At 39.1% G+C, this 13,074-nt stretch overlaps 1 pseudogene; it reads right to left on the reverse strand.

Annotated features, from left to right (window-relative positions):
* Positions 1 to 7,169: 7,169 nt before the first annotated feature.
* LOC130022432 (40S ribosomal protein S15-like) lies at positions 7,170 to 7,605 on the reverse strand (annotated as a pseudogene).
* Between the last annotated feature and the right edge of the window lie 5,469 nt (positions 7,606 to 13,074).

Here is a 13,074-nt window from a genome sequence, read left to right on the forward strand (position 1 = left end):
ACCCTACACGCTGTGCTATTGCTCCAACCCCCTAGAAATAGATTTTTAATTGAAAAATTTATTTAACTTCAATCACTTAAAGTGAATATTTTCAGTTATATTTCAGATTTAGATTAATACAATTTTATTTAATGCAATAAGTTTGTGCCATTGTTTAGGATTTTTTCTGAAAAAGATTTTTTAAAATTGTTTCCTGTCATCAGAGTTTAAATTTCAGTTATTTTTTTTTAAAAAGTGTAGATGCCCTTGGGACTGGAGCAATAGCACAGCAGGTAGGGCGTTTGCCTTGCACACTGCCGACCCGGGTTCAATTTCCAGCATCCCAGATGGTCCCCTGAGCACCACTAGGGGTGATTCCTGAGTGCAGAACCCTGGGCACCGCTGGGTGTGACTCAAAAAGCAAAAAAAAAGTGTAGATGCCCTGCAAAAGGAATTGAAGGCCTGAGTGATCTCTGAGGGTACCCTGTTCACTTGACTATCTCCATCACTGTCATTCTGTGATTCTGATAGGAACATGTAGCATATTAGAGGCATGTTTAAAGTATAATTTCAAACAGAAGTTATGTCTCTGATCTGGGAAAATGCATGGTTTAGAAATCTGCTCAGTTCAAAATTTGGAATAGTGACTTATTAAACCCAAAAGTGGTTAAGGGAAGTAGAAGACATCAAGAATTAGAAAGATAAGAGATCTCAAAATAAAAAAAGGCCAAATTGAAATAAGAGGTAGGTTTAAGAAGCAAGACTAAGGTAACCAGAATACAGAACCTCACAATAGTAACGATAGGATACTTCTTTAGTTGAGGTTCATCTGAAGATCATCTTTTTCATTATTTCTTGAGTTGCTCACATTATAAATTTGATTCTTTCCCATAATCATGACACCAGAGAATTGAAAGTAGTAAAATTGACGTAATCAGTAGTTCCTGATTATGGCATGTGTTTTTATGTTGTTTGTACAGCAATATGGCAAAAGTCATGATGTATTGAATGGTCAACTACAGACAGAACCATTTCCCCAAGTTTCAATGAGACATGTCCTCCACACATCTGTTGACTTCAGTGTAAGTAACTATTTCACTACAGATAATGAGATTCCAGAAGACAAGATGATGTTTCCTTCTCTGCATGCTGTGGTCCATGGAAGAGACACAGTCACACAGTCTGTTTCATAGCAAATTCCCTGTATACATTTTATCTTTTGAATTTCTATAATTAGGTTTGGATGGGTAAGAGAACATCCGATTAAGTAATTTCTTTTTTTTTCTTTTTCGGGTCACACCCAAAGATGCACAGGGGTTACTCCTGGCTCTGCACTCAGGAATTACTCCTGGCAGTGCTCAGGGGACCATATGGGATGCTGGGAATCAAACCTGGGTCAGCTGTGAGCAAGGCAAACACCCTACCTGCTGTGCTATGGCTCCAGCCCCAGATTAATTTCTATGATCAAAAAGTAGTATTTTCAATGGGGAGATGAAATGAATAGAAACTTTGACAAAGAAGAAATCCGAATGGCTAAAAGACACATGAGAAAATGTTCCACATCATTAATCATCAGGGAGATGCAGATCAAAACCACAATGAGATATCACTTCATACCACAGAGACTGGCCCATATCCACAAGAACAAAAGCAACCGTTGCTGGCGCAGATGTGGTGAGAAAGGGACACTCCTTCACTGTTGGTGGGAATGCCGACTGGTTCAGCCCTTTTGGAAAATAGTATGGATGATTCTCAAAAAATTAGAAATTGAGCTCCCATTTGACCCAGCAATACCACTCCTGGGAATATATCCCAGAGAGGCAAAAAATGTATAGCCGAAGTGATATCTGCAATTGTCTGTTTATTGCAGCACTCTTTACAATAGCCAGAATCTGGAAAAAACCTGAGTTCCTGAGAACAGATGAGTGGTTAAAGAAACTTTGGTACATTTACACAATGGAGTACTATGTAGCTGTTAGAAAAGATGAAGTCATGAAATTTACATACAAGTGGTACTACATGGAAAGTATCATGCTAAGCGAAATGAATCAGAAAGAGAGGGATAGACAGAGAAAGATTGCATTCATCTGGGGAATATGTAACAAAAATAGGAAACTAACAAAAAAGTAACAAAATAGGAAACTAACACCCAAGAATGGCAAAGATTAGTACCAGGAATTTTACTCAATGATCTGGAGGCCAACCACACATGTTAGGGGAAAAAGGAGCTCAGAATGAGAAGGGAACACCAAATAAAGGGTGTTGGGAGGATCCTCCCAGGATGGGAGAAGCATGCTGAAAGTAGACTATCGACCAAACATGATTGCCACTCAATGCCTCTTTTGCAAACCACAGCACCCAAAAGGAGAGAGAGGGAAATGCCATGCCACAGAGGCAGGGTGGGATGGGGGCTGGGGGGTGGGAGGGATACTGGGATCCGTGGTGGTGGGAAATATGCACTGGTGGAGGGATGGGTGTTTGATCATTGTATAATTGAAACCCAAGCACAAAAATGTGTTAGTCTGCAACTGTACCTCATGATGTCTCACTATTAAAAAAAAATAAAAAAAGTACTGTTTTCTTTAGAACATCACTTTCTTTAAGTGGGAAACTTTATTTGATCAATGAGGACTTTTATTTTTTAAGCCATTAGCCCAGAACCCCATAGAGTAACTTTTCGAGCTTCTAGGCACTGCACATCTGTCACTCCTCTTTGACAATCTGGAAGGTGTGACGGCAGCATCTGTAGAGACTGGATTAATAACACTGTCCTGCTTTGTGTGAGAATCCCCAAGGTAGAATGGGAGTCTCAACACACAGTCTGTACATGCTTAGCATGCTGGCTAGAATTAAACACCTCATTTGAAAACCAAGACACACAAGGAAGGAAATGGAACAAATCCCTGGTTTTCAATTGCATTGCAAATAGGAATGAGTGAGGCTTAAGTGTTGAATTGTTCAGATTGTTCTGAATCTAAATGGTTCATTTTTTGCATGGTTGAGTTATTTTGATTTCTGAGATCAGGTAAAAATATTGAATGTATCAACTAACTTATTCCTACATTCTACCACTATTGGGCCCATACTATGTGCTACATACATAGCAAAAAATGAGGCAAAAAATCCTTTAACTTCATAAAACTTAATTTCTGGTGGAAACAAACAAATAAATATATGATGTAAACCAAGAATAACGATAATTTAGGATAAGACTGATATGGTGGTATGCTAAACTATGATACTGGATAAATGAAAGATTAGGGTTAGGTAGGAATTGCTTTTCTAAAAAAGGGTCTTTTTGGTGGAGATATGAATGCAATTGAAAGATGGGATCATGTCGAGGCCCTGAAAGAGAGATTTTTATGAAGAAAAGACAGCATTCGGAGTTGAGAATAAGCCTGGAACTTTGGGGAACAGCAAGAACTTTGGGGAGACTATAGAGATGTGAGTGGCAGAGAATTCTTGGAGACAGAATAAGGAAGTCACATGAACATGTTTTGTATTTTGCTTCAAGTGTAACTAAGATAGCAATGGAATGCCTGACATCAGGGGAGATACAATGTGATTTCCATATTTAAAGATCACACTTTATCGGAGGGGGGATAGTGATCCTTCAAAGTTATCCCTGTCCTAATCCCTGAAATCTATGAATTTGTTACCTTACATAGCACAGGCTCCTCGTGGCATATTTGATATGCCAAAAACAATAACAACAAGTCTCATAATGGAGACGTTACTGGTGCCTGTTTGAGCAAATCAATTGAACATCAGGAGGACAGTGCTACAGTGCTACATAGCAAAAGAGAATTGATGTTGGAAATGAGGTTGGTAGTTTATTTAAAAATAGAACTGATATTTGGTTTATTGGTGATGGCTTCTGATATAATTACAAGATTCCTTTCAAGTATGAGGAAGATCAGATGACAGTGATAAGATGTGAGTGACTCGACCTGCCGTCCTGGCTTCCAGAATACAAGAATGTGTCTTTATGATGTACATCATGAGTGTCAGTGTAGAGGCAGCATAAATTGGAAAATGGGGTGCCCGGTAATTGTTGTTTATTGCTGACCGGCTCTGTGCACGATCTGTGATTCACGTTTTACAGGATACGAGCTTCTTTAATTCAGGAACCTTAAAAAGTACTTTTTTCCCTCACTTTATGTGGCTCAACTGAAACCCAAAGAGGTTAAGTAACTTGCCAAAGTCAGACTAGAAAAAAGCGAAATTTCAAAATTGGAATCCAGGACTTTCTCTAAAGGCATATGTCTTTTACCAGACTTCAGAGACACTGGAAATGTTTTCTGTTTTGTTTCCGGTAATGTTTCCTATTAGTGCTTTCTGTTCTTTTTTGTTTCTTTTTTTCCCCTGAAATTTAATTAAGCTGCCTGATTTATTTTGTCTTGATCAAAAAGAGTTTTTTGATATGCCCAGAAAACATGGCAGAATAAACTATATCAGGAGGAAATATCCTTAAAGAAATAAAGAGCTAGTAGAGGGGTTAAGGCATTTGCCCTGCATGTAGCCAACCTCTTTTTATATCCAGCAACCACATACATTCCGCTCCCCACACCAGAAGAGATCTTTGATTGTTGCTGGGTGTTGCCCGTCACCCCCCAAAAAAGAAGAAAAATATATACTTCAAGTTACAACCAAAAACAGTTAAGTATCTCACTCAACTTACATCAGCTTGTCATCAGAGAAAGAAACCTCATCAAGCCTCTGATCAGTCGTACATCCTAACTTGGAGTATATTATTTCTTTATAGGGCATTTTCTCTTCCCTCTCTCCTTCCTAAATAAAATATTTACTTAAAAAATTATAGAGGGCACAGCTGTGGCCCCAGAGGCACATGGACCTAATTCAACAGCTTCTGGAAGAAATGTGAATGGACTATGCATTAAGCTACACACCAAGGGAGAGGGTGTCTGTCTCTTCCATGTCCTGCCCCCTCTCCCCCAAGCCGTGGCATGGTGGCTGCTGCTTCAGAGCTTATTGGACAGCCAGGTATGAGCCAGCGATGATGAGGCAACTGCGGCCTCATAGGATGGGGGGCAGAACCAGCACGTACTTCTTGCCCCGCCAAGACCACAAGTTGATCCCCACAAATGGCTCTCTAGCATGGCCATGGTCCCAGAGGCACATAAACAAATCTTGGAACTAATTGGCTTCTAGCGGAAATTCACAGCGGTAGGGCGTTTGCCTTGCATGCAGCCAACATGGCCGACCCTAGTTCGATTCCTCCACCCCTCTTGGAGAGCCCGGCAAGCAACCGAGAGTATCTCGCCCGCACGGCAGAGCCTGGCAAGCTCCCTGTGACGTATTCGATATGCCAGACACAGTAACAACAAAGTCTCCATTGGAGACGTTACTGGGCCCCCTTGAGCAAACCTCCAGACTTAATTAATAAAATATCAGAAATCCAAAATCATATGGTCTTCATAACCACCAATAGTAAACAAATTATTTCATGATGCCTTTTCAGCAGGTTTGATTGTTGGAGGGAAATTCCAAATAATAATGGTGCATCTTTTGTCAAAATAATGAATGTAATCAAAGTAGATAGTTAAGCAAAAATCATCTGCCTCACAGGCATGAGGAGGGGTGACATGAGGGGTATATTGGGGTTCTTGGTGGTGGAAAATATGCACTGGTGAAGAGATGGGTGTTTGATCATTGTATGACCAATACTTAAACCTGAAAGCTTTGTAGCTGTTCTCACGGTGATTCAATAAATAAATTATAAAAAATAAAATTTAAAAAATTGGAAAATGAAAGAAAGTGGATTTTCATCCAGAACTCCCAAAAAGAATACAGTTCATACCTGATTTTAAACTGTTGAGAAGGTAAATTTGTGTTGTTTAAGCAACTAAGTTTGTGGTAATTTGTCATAGCAACAAAATAATAATTTTTAAAGTTTCAATATATTAAATATTATTTAAAACATATAATTATATAAATATTCATTTACACATTAATTTATATAATGACCATTACATTAAAATATCTCATCTGTGAAATGACTATAGACTCTATAAATGTTAGTTGCAGTTTCACTAGGTTGTGGTTTTAATTTAAAAGTTTAGCAAAAACTGACAAGAATGACAATGACAGAGGTTATAAGACATGGGATATATTTGGGATATAATTCCATACTGATAGATATTCTTGGTCTGAGTAATTATTATGTTTGAACAAACATTGTTTAGTGGTACCATTTTTCTAATAATGGGGATAACTATTTTAGGAAGACTATTTGTTGTAGTTTTAAGAGTCGTAGGTTAGTAGTAGAGTATACAGTTTATATGAGAACTTCACTAGAATAGAAAAAAGAGAGGGAGGGTTGGGGGAAGGGATAAAGAAGGGAGACTAAGAAAGAAAAAAGGAAGGGGGAAAAGAGGCAGTGAGAGGAAGGAAGGGGAAAAATGGAGAGAGGGAAAGAAAAAAAAGAAAAAGAAAAGAAATATTTTTAAAAATTTAATTTTATTGAAACACTGTGAGATACAGTTACAAGCTTTCATATTTGAGTTACAATCACACAATGTTCAAACACCCATTCCTCCACCAGTGCACATTCTCTATCACCAATGTAATGTTTCCGGTATACCCTCCCTTTCCCACCCTCCCTCTGCCTCCTTGGCAGACAAGTTTCCCCATAATCTCTCTCTCTACTTTTGGGCATTATGGTTTGCAACACATACTGAGAGCCATCACTTTTGGTCCTTTATCTACTTTCAGCACACATCTCCCATCCTGACCAATCCTTCCAACCATAATTTTCTTAGTGATCCCTTCTCCATTCCAGCAGCCTTCCTCCCGCACACATGAGTCAGGCTTCCAACTATGGAACAATATTCCTGGCCTTTGTGTCTACTGTCCTTAGGAATCAGTCTCATATTATGTTATTTTACAAATGAGTGCAGTCCTTCTATGTCTGTTCCTCTCTTTCTGACTCATTTCACTTAGCATGATACTCTCCAAGACCACCCACTTAATGTGCAAAATTCATGATTTCATCTCTCATAACAGCTGCATAGTATTTCATGGTATAGATGTACCAAAGTTTCTTTAACCAGTCGTCTATTCTCAGGAACTCAGGTTGTTTCCAGATTCTGGCTATTGTAAAGAGTGCTGCAACGAACATACAGGTACAAATGTCATCTATACTGTGCTTTTTTTAATTTACTAGTCCTTTATTTGAGGGGGATGAAGCAGGAGGAGTGGGTGGCCCCGATGCCAGGCTGCCTGTGCTTGATGGGCTTGTACGTGATGGAGAACTTGTACAGGTAGTGGCCTATCATCTCAGTCTTGATCTCTACCTGGTTGAAGGTCTTGCCATTGTAGAAGCCCACCATGCTGCCCACCATCTCAGGCAGGATGAAGATCATGTCCTGCAGGTGCATCTTCATCACCTTGGGCTTCTCCATTGGTGGCTCCATCTTCTTGACCTTGTGCAGGCACTTGAGCATGGAGTGCTGCTTCCAGGCCATGGTTGAGGTGCTGACCCTGCTGGGCACTGTAGAGCTGCATAAGCTGCTCATAGGACACGTCCAGCAACTGGTCGATGTCCATGCCGCAGTAAGTGAACTTGTGGAAATTCTGCTTCTTCTTCTGCTCTACTTCTGCCATCTAGTCAGCTCTTTGGAAAAAGCTCTACTGTGCTTTTTTGGTATCCTTGGGATACATTCCCAGAAGTGATATTGCAGGATCCTATGGAAGCTCAATTTCTAGTTTTTGAAGGAATGTTCAAACTGTTTTCCAGAAAGGCTGGACCAGTGGGCATTCCCACCAATAGTGAAAGAGCGTCCCTCTTCCCCCACATCCACCTCAACACTGGTTGCTTTTGTTCTTTTTTTTTAAAAATTTTTATTAGTGAAACACCATGAGGTACAGTTGTAGACTTACAAATTTTTGTGCTTGGGTTTCAGTTATACAATGATCAAGTACCCATCCCTCCACCAGTGTCCATTTTCCACCACCATGGGTCACAGTATTCCTCCCACCCCCCATCCCCCTCATCCCATCCTTCCTCTGTGGCAGGGCCTTCCCACCTCTTCTCTCTATACTTTTGGGTGTTGTTGTTTGCAAAAGAGGCATTGAGTAGCAATCATGTTTGGTCTATAGTCTACTTTCACCATACTTCTCCCATGCTCGGAAGATCCTCCCAACACCCTTTATTTGGTGCTCCCTTCTCTATCTGAGCTCCCTTTTCCCCTAGCATGTGTAGCTGGCCTCCAAGCCATGGAGCAAAATTTCTGGTACTAATCTCAGCCATCCTTGGGTGTTAATCTCCTATTTTGTTACTTTATGTTCCCCAGATGAATGCAATTTTTCTATGTCTATCCCTCTCTTTCTGACTCATTTCACTTAACATGATACTTTCCATGTAGTACCACTTGTATGTAAATTTCATGACTTCATCTTTTCTAACAGCTACATAGTACTCCATTGTGTAAATGTACCAAAGTTTCTTTAACCAGTCATCTGTTCTTGGGCACTCAGATTTTTTTTTCAATTCTGGCTATTGTAAAGAGTGCTGCAATGGACAAACAAGTGCAGATGACACTTCGACTATACTTTTTTGCCTCTCTGGGATATATTCCCAGGAGTGGTATTGCTGAGTCATATGAGAGCTCAATTTCTAATTTTTTGAGAATCATCCATACTGTTTTCCAGAAAGGCTGAACCAATCAGCATTCCCACCAGCAGTGAAGGAGGGTCCCTTTCTCGCCACATCCTTGCCAGCACCCGTTGCTTTTGTTCTTTTGGATGTGGGCTGGTCTCTGTGGTGTGAGATGATATCTCATTGTTGTTTTGATCTGCATCTCCCTGATGATTAGCGATGTGGAGCCTAAGAAAAGAAATTTTTTAAATCCTATTCAGATTCCCAAATGAAGATGATGATTAAGCAATTGGATAAATTAATCTGAAGTTCAAGATATGGATAAAGATGAAAATAAAAGATGAAGTGCTAAAATCAAAAGTAGGAAAGACTTTAGTCCTTGATATTATGTAGCGCCCAATCAACCACAACGACTTTCATTTTGAAATTTTATGTGAAGGATAGTTCTAGTTTGTTGAGATCATTACTATTCAGTCATATGATAGTCAAACTGATATTCATACTGTCCCACAAATGGCTTATTTTATATTTAAAATAATTGAACTCTCATTCCTCAAATTAAATCCAGAGAACAGTAGAATGTAGCTTATTTTATCTAAAGGTTTAAGACACAGGAATGAATACATCTTGGTACATTTCTTTTTATGTTTTATAGTGGTTACTTAACGTCATTTTTTTAAAAAGTTGAGGCACTATGATTTAAAATACTGCAAAAGGTTTCATGCATAAACATTCCAACACCTCACCTTTTATCAGAATGTTCTGCTTTCATCAACCATAGTCCCACCGTCCCCCCACCCATTCTAGCCTCTCCTCCTTTCCCCCAGGCTAAGTTCCTATGAAGACTGGTTCTCAGGCTCCATTGCCTTTGAACCTTTTTTAATTTCTTTACTAAGTTCCTTTTATGCCACAGATGAGTGAGAGCATTTGTATCTGTCCCTCTCCTTCTGTCTGTCTTCATTAAGCATATATTCTGAATGATCCATCCACATAGCAGCAAATTGCATGGTGTCATTTTTCTTATGGCCGAGTAGTATTTCACTATGTAAATGTACCATAGTTTCTTTTTCTAGACATATCTTCTCTACACTTAGATTGTTTCCATATTTTCGCTATAGTGAATAGTGCTGCAATGAACTTGGGAATACAAATATTATTTTTTTTCTGAATAGAATTTTGGGGCCTTTGGGGTAGATGCAAGAAATGAAATTGCCAGGTTCTATAGAAACTCAATTCCTAGGTTTTTTTTGAAAAATTTTCTTATTTTTTTCCAAAAATGTTAGAGCAGTTGGCAACCCTAGTAGCAGTGAACTAGGGTTCTTTTTCTCCCACATCTCTGACAACACTGGTTGTTTTTGTGATACCAGTTTCACTGGTGTGAAATGATTTTCTTGTATGTAGATGACAAAGGCCACTGTGGTTTCAGTGGTAGGTGTCATCTTTATTTGCACAGTGGATGGCTCATCACTCTGTCAATATTTGGAATAACATGATGAAGAAAGAGATGGGGAGATTGAACTGACCCCCTTTTAGGATGAGATCTTGTTATACTCATCTCTTCCACTCATATTTCACTGCTCAAAATTAAGCATGAAACCCCTTTATTTAAAGACAAAATTTCAATCTGAATGACCATGTGCAAACTGATATTTGAGGATCAACCACTGAAAAATGTAAAATAGCATATTAAGTAGGATCTGAATAACTGTAATTAAAACAACTTTCCCAACTCTTCTCAAATAGAAAAAGAAAAGACATTTTTTTTTCTTTTGGGTCATACCCGGTGGTGCACAGGGGTTCCTCCTGGCTCTGCTCTCAGAAATTGCCCCTGGCAGTGCTCAGGGGACCATATGGGATGCTGGGAATCAAACCCAGGTCGGCCATGTGCAATGCAAATGCCCTACCCGTTGTGCTATTGCTCCAACCCCCTCAAATAGAAAAAGTCTTAATCAGAGCATATAACACTCATTTTCTAACAAATATAAAATTGCTGTGAAGGAATAGCAAGAATTTCTGTTTTGGTTTGCTAGAGATGTCATAATAAAACACCGGAGACTGGGAGATTTAAGAACAGATATTTTCTATGGTTTTAGAGATTAAGAAGGATTCAGCAGGTTTTTTTTGGGGGGGGGATATTTTTTTTTCCATAGTTGGTTTTGTAAGAACTCCCTATTCATCTTCTATTACTGAGATGAATAGGGAGCCATGAACTGGAAAAAAATAACCACATCTGTGCCACTACCATCCTCCTGTGTGGCTCTCTGTCTCCTTGCTGTGAAGTGCCCTTGGAGATGGGAACTGGTGAGTCTGCATGAGGTCTTGCCCAGTGTGGACATTAAAGTCCTGCCAGGCTCACTGAGGTAGCTGCCATCAAGCCACACCAGAGACCCATTTGATCTACACAGCATGGGAGCTATTCCTTCCCACTGGAGTTATCAGGACACTGGTTCTCAGGTTGGGGTGAGGTGATGCTTCCCGCAGAAAGAGGAAAAGTCGGCTCCATTCTTCACCATATATTATCACAAAAAAGAATTTCAGGAAAAACAATGAAGCAAAAATAGTTTCAATAAAGCATTGTGGGAGATAAGAGAGAGCAAGAGAAATATATTCAAGAGAGAAAAAGGGTTTCTGTAGAGAGGAAGAAATGATCACCCTAAACTGGGATTAACTGGCATTTCCAGAATGGAATGCACAGGGCTTGCTTTTGCAAAACTGAATTTACAGGCCAGTCTTTCAAGTAACTGTAGTTTTGGGCTTTCCATAAAGATAAACTTCTATCCTTAGGGCATATGGCATTATCAATGAATAAGGACCAATGGTCTTCATTTAGTTTTATCAAAGTCTTTGTATTTCCTGCTCAGGCGTCTTTGATGGGCTTCTCTGACTTTTGGCTTGTATGCTTTGAGATGATCCACCTCAGCCTAGAGTTGGAAGCTGAAAGCAGAAATTACTTTTTAATTCATATTTTAGTTTAAGTCTTCTTGGAATTCATTGTCATGGACCTCCTACCTGATTTCACATCCTCACGTGGGTCTTTTCTCTGAATGTAAACATTTCTGTGACTCTGTATGTTCAAGTTTTCTTTTCTAAGGTTACCCATAGCATGGGATGAACACCCAGGGTCAGGACCTCATACTCAATGAGGTCCTTAATCACCCCTTTAAAAGCCACCATCTCTAAATAAGTTACAATTGGAAGCCTTAGGAGTCAAGATTTAACAGATGAATATGAGGGTTAACACAATCCAACCCCTTTCTGCAGTGAAGGAAATTTGTCTTGGCTCACCTGGATTTCTAGTTTTGTCTTCTTGACAGAACTTTTAGAATTAATGTCCTCATTGTCTCTCACCATTGAGCCTCACTTCAATGGTGAGATGTCTGCCTCTGGCCAGAATTTAAGGAGACATCAAAAAAGTCAGTAATCAAGAGGAAACTATTTTAATTGGATATTTTAATCAAAATGAATACAAAAGATCCATAATAAACAAACCATCAATTTTTAATAAAGATAGAGTCAATGCCATTGATTTTTCCTTTTCCTCAGGCTTCAATATGGCTTCCTACGGCATTGCTGCTGCCTGTCCTCATTACCGTATTTTATTTTTATGCATCAAGAATTTTTGCACCACTTTTTAATGTTCAAAGCATTACATTAAATATTTATCTTGATTACTGATTTTTTGCAGCCCCTGAAGTTTTGTTTCTGAGACCTACACCTCACTCACTTCAGCCTCATCCTATTTTTTCTATCCAATTCCTAGTTTTTATTTTGTAATTTCCCCCCTTTGTGTTGTCTTCTTTCACTAAGGATATGTGGACACTTGACAAGTTGACTGTAATGGTTAAACCACAAGCCACTGGTAAAGACTTTTCTTCTCTAACAATGTCTTGATTAACTCTGTGTCTATCTTGATCATGATCATCCTGTTGTTTGTTGATTGCCTCCAGCAGGCACTAGTAACGTCTCCTTCCTTCTATCCTTGATATTTTAAAAGAGCCATATTCAATGCTCTTTCAGGGTTAGGAGAATGAGACCCATCATTGTTACTGGTATTTGGCATGTTGAGTATGACTCGGGAAATTTCCCAGACTCTGCTGTGTGGGCTGGATACCCGCGGTAGCCTGCCGGGTTCTCCAAAGTAAGAACAAGATTATATATATATATATATATATATATATATATATATATATATCATAAGATATGTGTCTATGTAGTAGATAATATGGCAGCAGAAAATCCCTCTATTACTTTAAAAGGCAAATTAAGGCAGCAGCTGGAATTAAGGTTAAGAATGAATTAATAATAAGATAGGAAAATGGTCCTGATTACAGGGATGAATCCCATATACTAACAATAGCTATTAAAATATAGACAAAGTGGGGTAAGAGAGGAAATCAGTGATGATTTGATAAGAGACGGACTTGACATACTATTGTTATCTTTGGAAACAGAAAATGGAGCCACGAACTAAAGAA

This window comes from Sorex fumeus, unplaced genomic scaffold (genome assembly GCF_029834395.1).
Source record: "Sorex fumeus unplaced genomic scaffold, SorFum_2.1 ptg000002l, whole genome shotgun sequence".
NCBI lineage: Eukaryota > Metazoa > Chordata > Mammalia > Eulipotyphla > Soricidae > Sorex > Sorex fumeus.